General features: G+C 46.8%; 1 long non-coding RNA gene across 1 annotated transcript; it reads right to left on the minus strand.

Moving 5' to 3' along the window:
- Window positions 1–478: 478 nt before the first annotated feature.
- Window positions 479–19,430, minus strand: LOC139232956 (uncharacterized). Its single transcript, XR_011588120.1, has 3 exons — window positions 19,233–19,430; window positions 18,460–18,675; window positions 479–3,736 (listed from the first exon to the last, which is right to left on the minus strand). It is a non-coding gene; the product is annotated as an uncharacterized lncRNA (long non-coding RNA).
- Window positions 19,431–19,681: the final 251 nt, after the last annotated feature.

Genomic DNA, 19,681 nt, shown 5'->3' on the forward strand with positions numbered 1-19,681 from the left:
GGCAGCCTACAATACCACCCTGACCAGGCCGCTGAGTTTATTGTGGTGTGCTGCATGTTGCATAACCTAGCTATAAGGAGAGGACAACAATTGCCAGATGGGGCTGCCAGTCCACCTCAGGAAGGAGTGGAGGCAGAAGAGGCAGACGAGGGGGAGGAGGAGGAGACTGGGGAGAACAATCAGCCTGGCAGCGAATCTATGGATCCCCGCCCCCCCCACCCCCGCAAGACTGGAAAAACCCTATGGGAGTTACGCGGCTGCAAAGCTGTTGCACCATCAGCTCATAAATGAACGCTTTGCATGAATTTACATTGGGGACAGTCACAATTGCAGTTACATTTACGGTTACTGAAAGACTGCAGTTGTGTTTGCATTGAGTTATGTTTCATTCTTGCCTGGCCTGGCCTGGCCATTGTTTTACAACAGCTGCATTCATGTTTTACCTTAACTTACGTTATTATATGACACTGCACAACAATTGTAAAGTGAAATAAAATGTTTTTATTACAATAACAATAGTAACAGGTACACAGGTAAAAGCAGCGCAGGTAACATAGACAGATAAAAGATAAACATGTAATATGTAGACCTTTGACAGGTACGTGTGTAATTGGTATGCCTGTAACAGGTACACATAACAGGCACACCTATGCAGAGATTGTAGTGGATAAATTTACTTTACACATTCATTGGACTGAAATGGTAAAGGTGATTGGGGAGGTACCCTCTGTGCGAGAGACATCAAGCTCTGGCTGTCAACATCACAGTGAAGTTTACCACCTGTACAAAATATTTTTTTGTTTTAAACAACTTCAATCAAAGAATCTGATGACGACCATTGCCTAAAGTTTCGAGACTGTTGATGTTTCCAACCCCAGGTTAAAGTGAATAAAGGTGTGTTGCCCTTTTCACTTTGGGACTTACAGCACATTCAGTCACTTCTGAAACACTTGGCCAAAGGGTTACCTGGCAGCCATGAGGCCAAGGATGGCTGCCAGGTAACCCATTCTGATGTGCATTAGGTGCCAGATCCTGGTATTACCAGGTGAGGAGGTCGGAGGCCTCTGTTGTATCTAATGTACCTGTGCAGTCCAATGTGGCCAGCCCGTGTGAAGCATGCGAGGATCCAGATGGTAAATGCCATTAGAAATGACCACTTCAGGGGAGGCTTGTGGGGGATGGGGATTTTGCATCTGGTGGCCCTAGTTTTAAATTCAAGCCACTTTTACTTTCTGCAGGCTTTCAACAAACAGTTTTTCCAATTGGAACCATGTGCCACACCAACACCAAAAATTGGCAGTATTCTACAGGCCAGCATCCCTTTACTGACAGTTCTGATGAGAGGTCATTGACCTGAAACGTTAACTCTGTTTCTCTCGCCTCAAATGCTGCCTGACTGGCTGAGTATTTTCAGCCTTTTCTGTTTTTATTTCAGATTTCCAGCATCCGCTGTATTTTGTCTTTCTTTTTACTGGCTGTTGCACCTGACACTCTGGCCCCCAAGTCATACAGTGCTCCCAGCACATCATGCAATACACACCAGGAATACTGTGGATATGAGTAGCGTTATGCAGCAAAGTGAATTTATTCTGGAACAAGCACAGCCACAACTAGCGCCTGAGGGGTGTGCGTTCCCCCCGAATCCGACACCTCCTGGCCCTGATCTCCAACACCCCTTGCCCCGATTCAGTGCACTCATCACTATGTATCAACACTTAACAAAGTGAAAAAGACAGTTCATTTCCTCAGGTGTAGTCATTATTTGCACTTTAATACAGAAATAAAATGAGCAGCGGTTTCGCAAAGGGGCCTGGAATTCCACTCCCTGAGCAACATCTCCTGCAGCCATTTCTAAAGAAGCAGGTTAGAACTGTGCTGTAAAGGTTGCTCAGGCAGCAATAAAATACAACATAGTTATCCCACTACATCAGGAAGCCGGTGGCGTAATTTCTCCAAACGCTTGGCACTCAGTCATTAATGAACCCAAAGGCCTCAAGTTCTCCTGTTAACCATTTGTGTTCACTCTCTATTGGAAACACCCAGGAATTCCTCAGATGATGGGTCCTTCTGCGATCACACCTACATTGCCACTAAATGTGTACAGAAGATGGCTAAAACAAGAATGTAGATATTATACAACACCACCGTGGGTGCTGTAGCCTGTTGGTTGTGGTACTGGGCTAGCACCCCAGTGGTCAGGAGTTCTAAGCCCACCATGGTAAATGGAAACTGAATTCAATAAATCTAGTCATTTATGAGTTTGCACTGGAAACACACAGGTGTCAGCTGTAACTCTGACTCGCCTCCTGAGTCAGAAGGTTGTGGATTCCAGACTTGAGGACATCATCCAGGCTGACACTCCAGTGCAGTACTGAGGGAGTGCCACACTGTCGGAAGTGTCATGTTTCAAAGGAGGGAAAGCTGCCAGCCTCACAGGTGGATACAAAATATCCCACAGTACCAATTGAAAGAACAGGAGCCAACATTTATCCCTCAACCAACATCACTAAAACAGATTATCTGATCATTACCTCATTGTTATTTGTGAGACCATGCTGTGCAAAAATTGGCTGTGGTATTTCCTACATTACAACAGTGACTACTTTTTGAAAGTACTTCATTGGCTTTAAAGCATCCTAACGTTGTGATAGGTGCTATATCAATGCAAGTCTTTCTTTTGGAAGAAAATTACTATGAAAGCTGCTGGATTGTCATAAAAACCCAAGTGGCTAACCAGGGAAAGGAACCTGCCACCCTAACCCAGTCCATACATGACTCCAGTTGACTGTTAATAGCTTTCGGAAGAGCCGTTAAACCGAGGCCCTGTCTGCTCTCTCAAATGGATGTAAAAGATTCCATGGCACAATTTCGAAGAAGAACAGGGAAGTTATCCCCAATGTCCTGGCATGCATTTATCCCTCAATCAACATCACTAAAACAGATTATCTGGTCATTATCACATTGCTGTTTGTGGGAGCTTGCTGTGCACAAATTGGCTGCCGTGTTTCCTACATTACAAGTAACTACACTTCAAAAAGTACTTCATTGGTTGTAAAGCATTTTGGGACATCTGGTGGTTGTGAAAGGCGTTATATAAATACAAACTTTCTTTTATTTTTTCAGCAGTACTGTCCACATCCCAAGAACAAATCAGACAAAATGCCAATCTGTTTTAAACTTTAATCAGTTGCTTGGACAGCTAAAAGGATACAACAGGGTCTTGAATCAATATCCCAGCACTCTCTTGTGTTGGTTGCATGGTTAGATGTGGAGTGATAGGATCCATTTCATTGCTGCAGAGATGCTGGACAATGATGCAATAATAATTCCACAGTAATAGAAAGAGACCCAAGGTGAGAAAAAGCACAACACAGAGAAGAATGACCACCTTACTGCAAGGGTGTTCCCGACACCCAGCCCTGCAACATGCCGAGGACCAGTTTGTCCCTGGTTTAACTGCTACAGGTTCAATCAGGGGGAAGAGCTGTTTAATAGAGCACTGAGGGACAGTGTCCATGGGCTTGTTAAACGGGTCCAGGGCATGTGTCTGTGCTTCAAGGTCAGGCCTGTTGCCAATGAACTTCTGTGGAGCTTCCATACCAAGAGGTGCTGATGATGTTCCACTACAGAAGAGAGGGGTAAACACAAAGGTGGTGTCAGGCTCTTGCTTCAGGCTGGCAGCTTTCTCTCATCTGACTGGCTGACATGCAAGCAGCCCTTGTCCAAGTGAAACAACCTGCAAAAAAATAGAAACAAAATGAGTGGAGAAAAAAAAAACTGAGCTACCCTAATACTGACCCACTGCAGCACTTTCATTTACACTCACTCACTAGCTATTGCAGATGCATACTTCATACAATACTGCTAACAGCCTCATGAACACCCTTTGACAATCATCCACATATACAATGCTGTCACAAAAGCAAAATACTGCGAATGCTGGAATCTGAAATAAAAACAGAAAATGCTGGAAATACTCAGCAGGTCAGGCAGCATCTGTGGAGAGAGAAACAGAGTTAACGCTGAGTATTTCCAGCATTTTCTGTTTTTATATAGAATGCTGTCATCAGTGTCACTGGTATGGTGGATAGGGGAGAGTTTATGGACGTTGTCTATATGGACTTACAAAAGGCATTCTGCACAAGAAATTATTAGCAAAAATAAAAGCGCACAGAATTTGAGGTAGCCTTTGGATATGGGTTAAAGATTGATTGGGAGGTAGGAGGCAGAGAATAGGGATAAATATAATGTACTCTGATTGACAGGATGTGGCAAGGAAAGTTCCCCGGGGATCTGTACTAGGGAATTCAACTTTTCACCATATATATTTCTTCGGCAGCACCTCCCAAACCCATCACCTTCACCATCTAGAAGAACAAGGCTAGCAGGTGCAATGGGAACACCATTGCCTCCAAGGTCCCTTGTAAGTCTCACGCCATCTTGACTTAGAAATATATTGCCATTCCTTCATCGTCGCTGTGTCAAAATCCTGGAATTTCCCACCTAACAGCACTGTAGAAGCATCTTCACCACACGGACTGCAGCAGTTCAAGAAGACCTACCACCACTTTCTCAAGGATACGAGGAATGGGCAATAAACGCCGATCTTGCTAGTAATGCCCACATCCTGAGAATGAAAAATGTATTTATAACTTGGATAAAAGAATAAAGAGTTGTATATCCGAATTTGCAGTTAACAGAAGTTAGGAGACAGTAAGTTGTGTAGATGGGAGAAGGAAATTGCAAAGGGACATTGGCTGACTATGTGAGTAGGCAAAATTATGCCAAATGGAGTTCAATGTGGGGAAGTGCGAGGTCATCCATCATGGATCGAAGAAAGCAGATCAGAATATCTTCTTAATGAGGAGATCTAGGAACTGTGGAGTTTTGGACAACTTACATTTATATAGCGCCTTTAACATAGTAAAATGTCCCAAGGCACTTCACAGGAGCATTATCTAACAAAATTTGACACCAAGCCACATTTGGAGATATTAGGATAGGTGACAGAGGTAGGTTTTAAGGAGCATTTTTGTCATGTATGTACTTTTAGGATCACTAGCCACTAGATGGCGTCACACTTGGAGGCCATTGGGCTGCACGCACGTATGTGCAGCCCAAGTATGTGCAGCCCAAGTATAAAAGGCCAGCCAGTTTGTATATTAGTCACTTTGAGCCTCAATAAAGCAGAGCCAAGGTCATACCTCTTGGAGTTAAACAGTACTCAGTCTAACAGTTATTGCATACACAACATTTGGCGACGAGGCAACAAGAACCTTTGCATGCAAAAATGAGCACAATTGGATTGTTGGAACGATTTGTGGAAGGAGAAGATTGAGCTGACTTTGTGAGCCATTTGAGCCAGTCAGTTCTTCTTGGCCAACAAAATGGAGCGCAGGGCGGTGTTCCTCACGGTTTGCAGTCCAAAAATTTATGGTCTAATAAAGAATCTACTCCTGCCTGTGAGTCCAACAGAGAAGACGTATGAAGAATTGTGTACACTGGTACAGGATCACCTTAAGCCAGACGAAGGCATCATCATCTCGAGATACAGATTTTACACGCACGTTCGTTCAGGGGGCCAGAATGCGGCGGAATTCGTTGCCAACCTGAGATGTCTAGCGGGACCGTGTAAGTTCGGGGCTGTGTTGGCAGACATGCTACGGGACCTCTTTGTAATCGGCATCAACCACGAGGTGATCCTGTGTAAACTACTGACGGTGGAGACATTGGACTTGAACAGGGCCGTCACGATCGCTCGGTCAGGCATGACAACGGATGATGGAAATCTAAACCAGATATCAGTGAAATCAAAACTCGGCAAGTACTGTAAATATGATTGATTTGCCGTTCGGCAGAGCGGCACATGGCAGGGCCTACCCGACTGCATACGTGAAACCTGTGGCTGCCCAAAGTCCGCCAGTGGGAATGCATCCGATTTCTATGTGTTGGCGTCGTGGGGGAAATCACCGGCATCAGCAGTGCCAATTTAAGCAATATAGTTGCAAAAGCTATCTGAGAGTAGGGCATCTTCAGTGCAAGTGTCCGCAGATGAGCAAGCGAGCTGTGACACACCACGTGGAGGATGATGGTCAGACCAACGCGGATCCGGATACGCAATCCGAGATACCAGAGGAGGAAGTGTATGGACTGAACTCGTTCCTAACGAAGAGCAAACCGATAATGATCAACGTGAAACTTAATGGGGTGCCAGTATCGCTGGAACTGGACACGGGGGCGAGTCAATCGATAATGAACCAGAGGGCATTTGACAAGCTGTGGGATAATATGGCTGTGAGGCCCAGGCTGAGTCCAGTCAATGCCAAGTTGCGCACGTACACCAAAGAACTCATAACGGTGATTGGCAGGGCCACAATTAAAGTGTCATATGACGGTGCGTTTCACGAGTTACCGCTATGGATTGTCCCAGGCAATGGCCCAACGCTGTTCGGCAGGAACTAGCTTGAAAAAATCAGATGCGATTGGAATGACATCAAGGCGTTGTCGTCGGAGAAAGATACATGTGCCCAAGTACTGAGCAAGTTCCCCTCGCTGTTCGAATCAGGCATCGGCAACTTCACGGGAGCCAAGGTACAGATCCACGTGGACTCAAATGCAAGACCCGTCCATCATAAAGCTCGGGCAGTTCCGTATATGATGAGAGAGGAGGTCAAAATCGAATTGGACAGACTCCAGTATGAAGGGATCATATCACCGGTTGAATTTAATGAATGGGCCAGCCCCATTGTTCCTGTGCTGAAAAGTGATGACACAGTTCAGAATCTGTGGCGACTACAAGGCTACGATCAACAGGGTTTCGAAACAGGACCAGTAACCGTTACCGAAGGCTGATGACTTGTTTGCAACGCTAACCGGGGGGGTGGGGGGGGAAGTCATTCACCAAACTGGACTTGACATCGGCCTACATGATACCAGAGTTGGTCGAGACGTCGAAGAGACTTACGTGCTTCAACACGCATAAAGGACTATTTATTTATCACAGATGCCCTTTTGGAATTCACTCGGCTGCAGCAATATTTCAGAGGAACATGGAGAGTCTACTGAAGTCCGTTCCCAGAACCGTCGTGTTCCAAGATGACATCCTGATCACAGGTCGTGACTCCGAACAACTTGGAAGAGGTTCTACATTGTATGGACAAAGTGGGACTCAGACTGAAACGCTCAAAGTGTGTCACCATGGCACCAGAAGTTGAATTCCTGGGGAGGAAAATTGCTGCAGATGGCATCAGGCCCACGAACGCAAAATCCAAGGCCATCAAGAATGCACCCAAGCCACAGAATGTGACAGAGCTGCGTTCGTTCCTGAGTCTACTCAACTACTTTGGTAACTTCCTACCTAAATTGAGCACCTTACTTGAACCACTGCACATGCTGCTAAGAAAAGGCGACAACTGGGTGTGGGGTGCATCTCAAGACAGAGTTTTTGAGAAAGCCACTAATCTGCTTTGCTCTAACAAGCTGCTGGTACATTATGACCCATGTAAACGTTTAATATTGCTTCGTCATATGGAATTGGTTGCGTACTCCAACAAGCTAATGAGTCGGGTAAACTTCAACCAGTCGCATATGCTTCAAAAAGTTTGTCTAAAGCGGAAAGAGCCTACAGCATGGTAGAGAAAGAAGCACTAGCCTGTGTGTATGGGGTTAAAAAGATGCATCGGTATCTGTTTGGTCTTTGGTTTGAACTGGAGACAGATCACAAGTCACTCATTTCACTGTTCTCTGAAAACAAAGGTCTCATGTATGGTGGCCGGGAATTGACTCTGAGCTGGAATCATGCGTGCATCAGTGCAACGCTTGCATGCAGCTCAGCAAAGCACCAGCGGAATCGCCGCTGAGTCTGTGGTCGTGGCCATCCAAACCATGGTCCAGAATCCACATAGACTTTGCCGGTCCCTTCCTGGGGAAGATGTTTTTAGTTGTGGTGGATGCATATTCGAAGTGGATAGAGTGTATAATCATGTCATCCAGCACATCCACAGCTACCATTGAGAATCTCAGTGTCATGTTCGCGACACATGGTCTGCCTGACATCGTTGTTAACGACAACGGATCGTGCTTCACCAGTCAGGAATTTCAAGAGTTCATGAAACTCAATGGTATCAAACATGAAAGGTCAGCACCGTTCAAACCTGCATCCAATGGGCAAGCAGAATGTGCTGTCCAAATCATAAAGCAGAGTATGAAGTGAGTAACCCAAGGGTCACTACAGACCTGCCTGTCATGCATACTGCTTAGTTACAGGACAAGACCACACACACTTACCGGGGTCTCGCCTGCTGAACTAATGATGAAGAGAGGTCTTAACATCAAGCTCTCTCTTGCACACCCTGACTTGAATAATCATGTTGAATAGAGAAGACAAGGTCAGCAATGGTATCACGATCGCACAGCTGTGTCACGCAATATTTCTGTAAATGATCCTGTGTATGTTCTGAATTATGGTCAGGGTCCCAAGTGGATCGCTGATATGGTCATGGCCAAGGAGGGCAACAGAATATTTATTGTCAAGCTCAAAAATGGGCAAACATGCAGGAAACATATGGATCAGACAGAGCTGTGGCACACATACGAACCGGAACAGTCGGAGGAAGAGACAATCGACGATCAACCAACCTACCCCCAGTCATCAGAGGACTCAGTGGTCATCGGTGAATCGGGACTTTCAACCACTGACATGTTCAATGAAAATGGACTTTCAATCCCTGACATGGCCATCGCCACTCCCACCAGGACAGCCACCCAGCCACCAGTCACAACAGACTCTGAACACTCGCCCAAGGCTGGAGTTGAACTGAGACGGTCAACCCGGGAGCGTAAAACACCGGACCGTCTTAATTTGTAAAAGACTGTGTTAATATCTCAGAGGGGGGTATTGTCATGGTGTACTCTTGGGATCACAAGCCACTAGATGGCGTCACTGTTGGAGGCCATTGGGCTGCACGCACAGTGTGCAGCCCAAGTATAAAAGGCCAGCCATTTTGTATATTGGTCACTTTGGGCCTTAATAAAGCAGAGCCAAGGTCATACCTCTTGGAGATAAACAGCATTCAGTCTAACAGTTATGAAAACAGGTTGCATTACCTTAGTTTGTATTAGCCTGAATTTAGAAGATTGAGTGATCTAATCGAGGTGTTTAAAATGATAAAAGGATAGAATAGATAGAGAGAAGCTATTTCTTCTGGTGGGGGAATCTAGCACGAAAGGGCATAGACTTAGGCCATTCAGAAATGAATTCAGGAAGCACTTTTTCACACAAAGGGTCGTGGAAATCTTGAACTCTCTCCCATAAAAGGCTGTGGATGTTGGGGGTCAATTGGAGCTTTCAAGATTGAGATCGCTAGATTTTTGTTAGGTAAGGGTATCAAGGGATATGGATTAAAGGCAGATAAATAGGGTTGAGGTACAGATCAGCTATGATCTAACTGAATGGTGGAACAGGTTCGAGGGGCTGAATGGCCTTCTTTTGTTGCTATGTTCAATCGATAGGACAGTGATGTTTGATTAACTCTCACTGCACAGGGAATGTCAGCAAGGTTGATGAGCTGTTGTCACTTGGGTGGGATATGAGTTTGTTGTGAGCTCATTCTGTCTGACTGATTGACTGTGCCTCAGAAGTGCTGCACATACACTCGTTCCTGATTATCCCTGGGCAGGTATGCTATTGCAAATTCCTCCTGTGCCCGCCCATACAGAACAGAACCCCAATCCTGGTAAACTTTCAGATACTAGACCCTTTAATCCCTCAATTAGCAGAAGAGGGGTAAAAACTGGTTTCAAATCCAGTTCCAGTGTTTAGAAATACCATAATCCGTGGACAACGCATTTAAGGGTAAATCTTGCTGGGTTTAACTGCCAAAGAGCATTTCAAAAACTGGTGCAACCCACAGAAGAAATGGGTGCTCGCCCCTTCTCCCTGTTTTTCACACAGAGAGCACTGCACCAAGTGGCTGCACCTAACTGTATCTGAAGGGCAGGAATGTAATGGAATGTCAGGTGGTTCTGCACACAAATTTCCTGCAGTCACACTGGGGGCAGATCAGGAGCTCGCTCCTCCCATAAACACCAGATGCCACTGATTCCCGAGCTGCAATGTGGCCATCCTGGTTACTTCGGCAAAGCAGCTTCTGAGAAAGTGTGATGTGGGACAAATAGCTGACATTTGTATTTGAACCATAAGTTGTATTTTGAAACCATTATCATTAACATTGCAGAGGAAAATCGACTCGCGGTAACCTTTGTTCCCAATATTCAGAAACCATCCCCTGTGCAATGATGGTAACAGAGTGACTCAGAACAGCTGGAGTTGTCAATAGTGAAAGTGTTCATCCACCATGGCGCAGACTTTCCATTACTGTATCTAGGCATTGAGATACATTGGCTTCTCCTCAGCTTCCTCCTGCACCAGTTCCTTTAATGACAAAGCACCAGGAGCTCACAGGCCTCCTCAGTGACATGGGTCCAGTGCCCAGCGGGTCAATAGAATCATAGAAATTTACAGCAAGGCAGAAGGTTATTCAGCCCATTGTGTCTGTGCCGGTCGACAAAGAGCTATACAGCCTAATCCCAATTTTCAGCTCTTGGTCCGTAGCCTTGTAGTGCATATCCAAGTACTTTTTAAATGTTATGAGGATTTCTGCCTCTACCACCCTTTCATGCAGTGAGTTCCAGACTAACACCACCCTCTGAGTAAAAACATTCCCCCCCCCCACAAATCCCCTCTAAACCGCCTACCAATTACCTTAAATCTATGCCCCCTTGTTGTTGATCCCCTCTGCTAAGGGAAATAGGTCCTTCCTATCCACTCTATTCAGGCCCCTCATAATTTTATACCCCTCAATAAGGTCTTCCCTCAGCCTCCGCTGTTCCAAAGAAAACAAGCCCAGCCTATCCAATCTTTCCTCATAGCTAAAATTCTCCAGTCTTGGTAACAACCTCGTAAATCTCCTCTTTACCCTCTCTAGTGCAATCACATCTTTCCTGTAATGTGGTGACCAGAACTGCACGCAGTACTCTAGCTGTGGCCTAACTAGTGTTTTATACAGTTCAAGCATAACCTCACTGCTCTAATATTCTATGCCTCGACAAATAAAGGCAAGTATTCTGTAAACCTTTTTTACCACCTTATCTACCTGTCCTGCTACCTTCAGGGATCTGTGGACATGAACTCCAAGGTCCCTCTGTTCCTTTATACTTCTCAGTGTCCTACCATTTATTGTGCATTTCCTTGCATGTTAGCCCTCCCCAAATGCATTACCTCACACTTCTCCGGATTGAATTTGATTTGCCACTGTTCTTTCTTCCTGAAAAATCTATTGATATCTTCCTGCAGTCTATAGCTTTCTTCTTCATTATCAACTACATGGACAATTTATGTATCATCTGGCGATTTCTTAATCATACCCCATACATTCAAATCTAAATCATTAATATATACCACAAAAAGTAAGGGACCTAGTACTGAGCCCTACGGAACCCCACTGGAAACAGCCTTCCAGTCACATAAACACCCATCAACCATTACCCTTTGCCTCTGAGCCAATTTTGGATCCAACTTGCCACTTTTCCTTGGATTCCATGGGCTTTTACTTTCGTGACCAGTCTGCCATGTGGGACCTTATCAAAAGTCTTGTTAAAATCCATATACACTACATCAAACGCAATCAACACTCCAAGTTACCGCTTCAAAAAAATTCAATCAAATTAGTCAGGCACGACCTTCCCTTAACAAATCCATGCTGACTCTCCTTGATTATTCCACGTCTTTCTAAATGATTATCCTGTCCCTCAGGATTTTTTCCAAAAATTTTCCCACCACCGAGGTTAGGCTGACTGTTCTGTAATTGCTCAATCTATCCCTTTCTCCCTTTTTAAACAATGGGTACAATGTTAGCAGTCCTCCAGTACCACACCTGTAGCCAGAGAGGATTGGAAAATGATGGTCAGAGCCTCTGCTATTTCCTCTCTTGCTTCTCTTAACAGCCTGGGATACATTTCATCCGGGCCTGGGGATTTATCCACTTTCAAAACTGCTAAGCCCCTTAATACTTCCTCTCTCACTATGTTTATTTCATCTAATATTTCACACTCCTCCCTGATTGCAATATCTGCAGCGCCCCTCTCTTTTGAGAAAATAGACACAAAGTATTCATTAAGAACCATACCCACATCTTCTGCCTCCACACACACATGGTCTCATATCGGCCCTACTCTTTATTTAGTTATCCTCTTGCTCTTAATGTATTTATAAAACATCTTTGGGTTTCCCTTGATTTTACTTGCCAACATTTTTTTCATTCTCTCCCTTTGCTTTCTTAATTTCCTTTTTAATTTCACTCCTGCACGTTCTATACTCCTCTAAGGTTTCTGCAGTATTGAGTCATTAGTATCAGTCATAAGCCTCCCTTTTTTCCTTTATCCTACCCTGTATGCCCCTTGACATCCAGGTGGGTCTATATTTGTTGGTCCCACCCTTTTTCTTTAAGGGAACATACTTGCTCTGAACCCTCAGGATCTCCTCCTTGAATGCCTCCCATTGCTCTGACACTGATTTACCTTCAAGTAGCTGTTTCCAGTCCACTTTGGCTAAATCCCAGCTCAGCTTAGTAAAATTGGTTTTTTCCCAATTGAGAACTTTTATTCCTCGTCTATCTTTGTCCCTTTTCCATAACTACTCTAAATCTAACTGAATTATGATCACTAGAACCAAAGTCCAGAATCACCCCTCCCTTGTTGTACTGGCTAAAAAAAAGTTCTCCTGAATGCATTTTAGGAATTCCGCACCCTCTATACCCTTCACACTAATTCTATCCCAGCTAATATTAAGGTAGTTGAAATCCCCTACTATTGCTGCCCTATAGTTTTGCACTTCTCAGAAATTTGCCTACATATTTGCTCTTCTATCTCCCTCTGACTGTGTGGGGGTCTATGGTACACTCATAGCAGTGTGATCGCCCCTTTTTTGTTCTTCAGTTCAACTCATATGGCCTTATTTGATGATCCTTCTAACATATCATCTCTCCTCACAGCTGTAATTGTTTCTTTAATCAATATCATGACCATCCCACCCCCCGCCCCATCCTTTGTATCCCCCTCTCTATCCCTTCTGAAAACCCTGTAACCAGGAATGTGAGCTCCCATTCCTGCCCTTCTTTCAGCCAAGTCTCAGTAATAGCTATATCATTGGTCCAGGTCCTAATTTGGCGAGCCGTGATGGGCGACCCCTCGCTCTTGAAGGCATCCATAACCAGCAGCAAGTCTGCGGGCTGCGGCATTTCCACCCCAGTTGTGGGCAATGGTAAATCATGTACAGCTCCATCGTACGATACCTTTACTGCCGCGCTGCCAATGACTGGTATGAGCTCTTTGGTGTAGGTACGCAGCTTCGTATTGATTGCGCTCAGTTTTGGGTCTTTTTGCCTTAGTGTCCCACAGCTTTTCAAAAGCCCTCTGGCTCATTATTGACTGACTCGCACCAGTGTCCAATTCCATGGATACTGGAACTCCATTTAATTTAACTTCCAGCATTATCGGAGGACTTTTGGGAAAAGAATGTACCCCATACACTTCTTCGTCCTGTACCTCGGGTTGAGTTACCTGTGTCGCTTGATCCACACTGGATCGATCATCCTCAGCCACGTGGTGTGTCGCAGCACGCTTGCTCGGTTGCGGACACATTCGCTGAAGGTGCCCAATTGTTGCACAGCCTTTGCACACGTATTACTTGAATTGGCATTGATGGGCCTGATGATAGCCCCCGCAATGCCAACAAGGCGAGATTTGATTCATCTTCGATGGCGGACTTTGAGCAATTACAGGTCGTATGAACACGGACGAGTAGGCCCTGCCATGTGTAGCTCTGCCTGCCAACATATTATTTTATGCACAGTACTTGCCGGTGAGTTTTGATGCTGGGAAGATATCTGTTTTGAGTTTTCGTCCATGCACATGCATGCCTCGGCGATCGTGATGGCCCTGCTCAGGCCTAGGGATTCAGCAGCCAGCAGCTTTCGAAGGATGACCTCGTGGCCAATGCCAGGCACGAAAAAGTCCGGCAACATTTCATCCAATGCAGCTCCGAGATGCACAGCACAACAAGGCATCTCAGGTCGGCGCCAAATTCCACCATGTCCTGGCCCACGGAGCGATTGTGCGTATAGAAACGATACCTCACCATGATGATGCTTTCCTTTGGTTTAAAGTGGTTCCGAACCAGCTTACACAATTCATCGGAAGTTTTATCCGTTGGTCGAGTTGGTGAGAGTAGATTCTTAATAAGGCCATAAATCTTTGACCCACAAACGGTGAGGAGACCCGCCCTTCGCTTAATTGCGTCATCAGCTCCTTCCAATCCGTTGGCTACGAAGTACTGGTCGAGGCAATCAATGATATCCTCCGAGTCTTCCCCTTCCATGAATCTCTCCAAAATTCCAACAAACATGGTTGCGTGAAACTTCATATTTTTAACTCGTCGCCAATTGTTAAATATCGAATATCTCCACGAGGCTAAGTATAGTGAGCTACTTCAGGCATGACCTTAGTCCAGTTTATTTATTCTCAAAGGTGAGGATTCAACATGGCTGCCAATATTATATACACGGCTTACACGTGTCTGCCAGTGACCATTAGGACTCCAACAGTCGCGCCCTCCGGTGGCAGGTAAAACCCAGTTAACCTACATAACATCAGCCCTCTGCCCTAACTTAGAGAGAAGAAAAGACAATAGTGATACTCACCAAGAAAAGACAACAGTGATACTCATTGGCACCTAACCTGAACAGCAAAAAAAAAACCGATGTGCCCTTAACCAACCAACCGATCAGTTACAAACTATTCTGTCATGTCACTCCTAGAATTTGTTTTATGGTCTCGGGTTCCTGCCGCCACGCTCCTTTTATCTGCTCCGTTCTCACTGTGCTCCACACAGGTCCGCTCCTTCCGGTGCCCAGCTCAGAGTGACCGGTGGGTCCAGTGCCCAGCTCGGAGTGGCCTGTGAGTCCATGCCCAGCTCAGAGTGCCCTGTGGGTCCAGTGCCCAGCTCAGAGTGCCCTGTGGGTCCAGTGCCCAGCTCAGAGTGCCCTGTGGGTCCAGTGCCCAGCTCAGAGTGCCCTGTGGGTCCGGTGCCCAGCTCAGAGTGGCCTGTGGGTCCGGTGCCCAGCTCAGAGTGGCCTGTAGGTCCGGTGCCCAGCTCAGAGTGGCCTGTAGGTCCGGTGCCCAGCTCAGAGTGCCCTGTGGGTCTGTGCCCAGCTCAGAGTGGCCTGTGGGTCCGGTGCCCAGCTGAGAGTGCCCTGTGGGTCCATGCCCAGCTCCGAGTGCCCTGTGGGTCTGTGCCCAGCTCAGAGTGGCCTGTGGGTCTATGCCCAGCTCAGAGTGCCCTGTGGGTCTATGCCCAGCTCCGAGTGCCCTGTGGGTCTGTGCCCAGCTCAGAGTGCCCCGTGGGTCCATGCCCAGCTCAGAGTGGCCTGTGGGTCTGGTGCCCAGCTCAGAGTGCCCTGTGGGTCTGGTGCCCAGCTCAGAGTGCCCTGTGGGTCTATGCCCAGCTCAGAGTGGCCTTTGGGTCTGTGCCGAGCTCAGAGTGCTCTGTGGGTCTGTGCCCAGCTCAGAGTGCCCTGTGGGTCTGTGCTGGGCTCAGAGTGCCCTGTGGGTCCAGTGTCCAGCTCAGAGTGGCCTGTGGGTCCGGTGCCCAGCTCAGAGTGCCCTGTGGGTCCAGTGCCCAGCTCAGAGTGCCCTGTGGGTCCGGTGCCCAGCTCAGAGTGCCCTGTGGGTCCAGTGCCCAGCTCAGAGTGCCCTGTGGGTCCAGTGCCCAGCTCAGAGTGCCCTGTGGGTCCAGTGCCCAGCTCAGAGTGCCCTGTGGGTCCGGTGCCCAGCTCAGAGTGGCCTGTGGGTCCGGTGCCCAGCTCAGAGTGGCCTGTGGGTCCGGTGCCCAGCTCAGAGTGGCCTGTAGGTCCGGTGCCCAGCTCAGAGTGCCCTGTGGGTCTGTGCCCAGCTCAGAGTGGCCTGTGGGTCCGGTGCCCAGCTGAGAGTGCCCTGTGGGTCCATGCCCAGCTCCGAGTGCCCTGTGGGTCTGTGCCCAGCTCAGAGTGGCCTGTGGGTCTGTGCCCAGCTCAGAGTGCCCTGTGGGTCCATGCCCAGCTCAAAGTGCCCTGTGGGTCCAGTGTGCAGCTCAGAGTGCCCTGTGGGTCTGTGCCCAGCTCAGAGTGGCCTGTGGGTCCGATGCCCAGCTCAGAGTGCCCTGTGGGTCCATGCCCAGCTCAGAGTGCCCTGTGGGTCTGGTGCCCAGCTCAGAGTGCCCTGTGGGTCTGTGCCCAGCTCAGAGTGCCCTGTGGGTCTGTGCTGAGCTCAGAGTGCCCTGTGGGTCCAATGTGCTCCTGACAGGAAGTTTGGGTGCTTAGGTCTTCTTCCAGGCCGAGCACACGGTCAAATCGTCGCGGACGGAACATGCCCAGGAATATCCATCCCTTATGGCCTGCTCCTCCTAGCTCAAAACCCTCTTGCTGGAAGGTAATTTTGAGTTACAGCACACCACATCTGATTGACACCACAGGGTAGAGTGTGACTATCGGGGCCGGCCAGACAATCCCTCCAGTCGGAGGCCTGGCTCCAATTTCAGCATCAGGCCTCAGTAACATGCTGCTGATGAACTGCTCTCATGGGCACTTACAGCTCACCGGCTCCGTGCCAGCTCAGTAACGGCAGTCTGCACAGGCTCCCAGCCAGTTGGCACTCTTTGTAGGAACACCCAGCTTTCACTAGTGATCTGCACTGGATTCTCTCACTGAGCGTCGTCATCCAGGTTTCTGCAGATTCTCTCTCTCTGAGTGCCATCACCCAGTTTTGCCAGCCAAGTTTGGCTTAGGCCAAGGCTTTTTTCCACCATGAATAAATTGCAAAACTCGTGTTAATTTTACTGTGAAATGAAACCAGACAGGGTAGATCATTTTTCACCCTGTTGCTCTATATAGTTTGAAGGATTTGTCTTTTGCAGATATAAACATGTACTTGGAGCGAGCCTTTGGTTCAGTGGTAGTTTAGTGCTTCTGAGTCAGAAGGTGCAGGGATCAAACCTCACTCCAGACACAGAAACAGGAGTAGACCATTCTGCCCCTTAAGCCTGTTCATTTAATTAGATCATCAGCAATCTGTATCTTAACTCAATGTACATGCCTTGACTCATTATCCTTTAATACCCTTGCCTAACAAAAATCTATCAGCTCAAGTTGGACATTGTCAATTGACCCTGAGTTCCAGATTTCCACTACCCTTTGCCTAAAGAAGTGCTATCTGACATTTATCCTGAACAGCACAGGTTTAATTTTAAAGTTATGCCCCCTTGTTCTGGACTCTCCCACCAGAGGAAATAGTTTCTCTACATCTACCCTAGCAAATTCTTTAATCATCTTAAACACCTCGATTAGATCACTCTATATCTTCTACATTCAAGGGAATACAAGTCTCATCTAGGCAACCTGTCATCATAATTTAACCCTTTCGGGCCTGGTATCTGTCAAAAGACGACTGCTCCAACAATGCTGCATTCCTTCAGTACAGTACTGTTGTGTCAGCCTAGATTATGTGCTTGTCTAAATTTAAGATTATGTCATCTTGTTCGGGATTCCCCCACCAGAGGAAATAGTTTCTCTATATCTTGAATCCCTTAATGTTTTAAACACCTCAATCAAATCATCCCTCAACCTTCTAAACTCAAGGGAATACAAGCCTAATCTATGCAACCTGTCCCCATAATTTAACCCTTTAGCCCCGGTATCATTCTGGTGAATCTGCACTACACCCCCTCCAAGGCCAATATAACTCCCTGAGATGTGGTGCCCTGAACTGAACGCAGTATCCCAGATAGTCCCCGTGAATGGAGTCGGTGCTCTGGCTCCGAGTTCTGGGATGACATCCTGCTGGATACTCGTGTCCGGTGGATGTGGGTGTGGGTGCCCCCTTGTTGTAGGAGTTGTGGGAGCCCATAAACCCCTCGCACTATCCACTCTATCGGCTGGTATGAAGATGGTTATGACCATGGAAGGAGAGTTCATGTTGTGGACTGTCAGGCTGTTAATCAGCCTGCGAATCCTTCCACTACTTAACACTGTTCACCAAGGGAAGAGCATGAAGATACAAAAACAATTATGGGTAATTTACATGCTGTGATATTATACAAGCAACAAACATCCCAGCATATGAGATAGGACAGGAAAGGACCAGCTGCCCCATCCAAACGTGCTGCAACCTATCGCACCATTAGACTTCCACCGACGCCCACCACGCCCCTCACCACCCCATGTCTCCTCGGAGAGGCAAAACCACAAATAGAAAACCTTCGGCCAGTTTAGGAAAAAAATTCTGGGAAATTCAGCTCGGACCCCCGCAGACAATCGAGCATTCTCTCTGGGACTGTGGTGCAGCGCCACCATCCTTGTTATCTGCACAAACCTGGAGACGGTTTCCAGTCGCAAGAACTTGTCCAGTTGCCTTTAGATCAGTCACAGTGAATCCGCACTCACTGGAAAGGTTCTTATGAAGACCGACACTGGAAGCAGTTGTCCTTGACAGTGACTGTCACATCCAGGAACCCCTGTACAAGTTCATCAATGTCTGTAGAACTGCAAAACCTCACCAGGGCAGCAAGATAAGAGGGGGCAATCACACCTGGTGGGATTAAACACACTGCAGTCACACTCGGTGGGATTAAACACACTGCAGTCACACTCGGTGGGATTAAACACACTGCAGTCACACTCGGTGGGATTAAACACACTGCAGTCACACTCATTTATAGTGAGATTAAACACACTGCTTCACACTCAGTGGGATTAAACACACTGCAGTCACACTCAGTGGGATTAAACACACTGCAGTCACACTCGGGATTAAACACACTGCAGTCACACTCATTTATAGTGAGATTAAACACATTGCTTCACACTCATTTATAGTGAGATTAAACACATTGCTTCACACTCAGTGGGATTAAACACACTGCAGTCACACTCATTTATAGTGGGATTAAACACACTGCTTCACACTCATTTATAGTGAGATTAAACACACTGCTTCACACTCAGTGAGATTAAACACACTGCTTCACACTCAGTGAGATATTAAACACACTGCAGTCACACTCAATGAGATTAAACAGACTGTTTTACACTCAGTGGGATTAAACACACTGCTTCACACTCATTGCGATAAACACACGGCTTTACTTGTGCTTTAACGGTCGTATCTTCACAGTTAAGATTGGTCCACCTCAGCGTCTGAGTTCTCGATGTTTTGCCACGGCGGTCGGGGCCCCGATTGGTGAGGTGTTTGCTGCAGCTGTCGATGTCTTCCCCTGGGCTCAGTGCCACGTTCTCAGCTGTTTATCTGACTGTGCACTCACTCAGCACGATGTGTTTACCTCAGCACCCGATCCACCTCTTTCCAACCAGTCTGCCTGCTCTTTACTCAGGTTAATCCTGATAGATCTGAAATATCTCAGTCTCTCTCCTGCCGGTTATTTGCTATCACAGCTCAGGGATTTGAAGATTTCCTTCCTGTGTTTGGCTTCAACTCTAACCCATATTAAATGTTTTTCAATTTTTGACTGCTATTATTATCTAGACCTGGAGAAATCAATTTATTTTAATACATTTGCATATGACAATAAATTGTT

The sequence above is a fragment of the Pristiophorus japonicus genome, chromosome 20, assembly GCF_044704955.1.
Source record: "Pristiophorus japonicus isolate sPriJap1 chromosome 20, sPriJap1.hap1, whole genome shotgun sequence".
Taxonomy (NCBI): Eukaryota; Metazoa; Chordata; class Chondrichthyes; family Pristiophoridae; genus Pristiophorus; species Pristiophorus japonicus.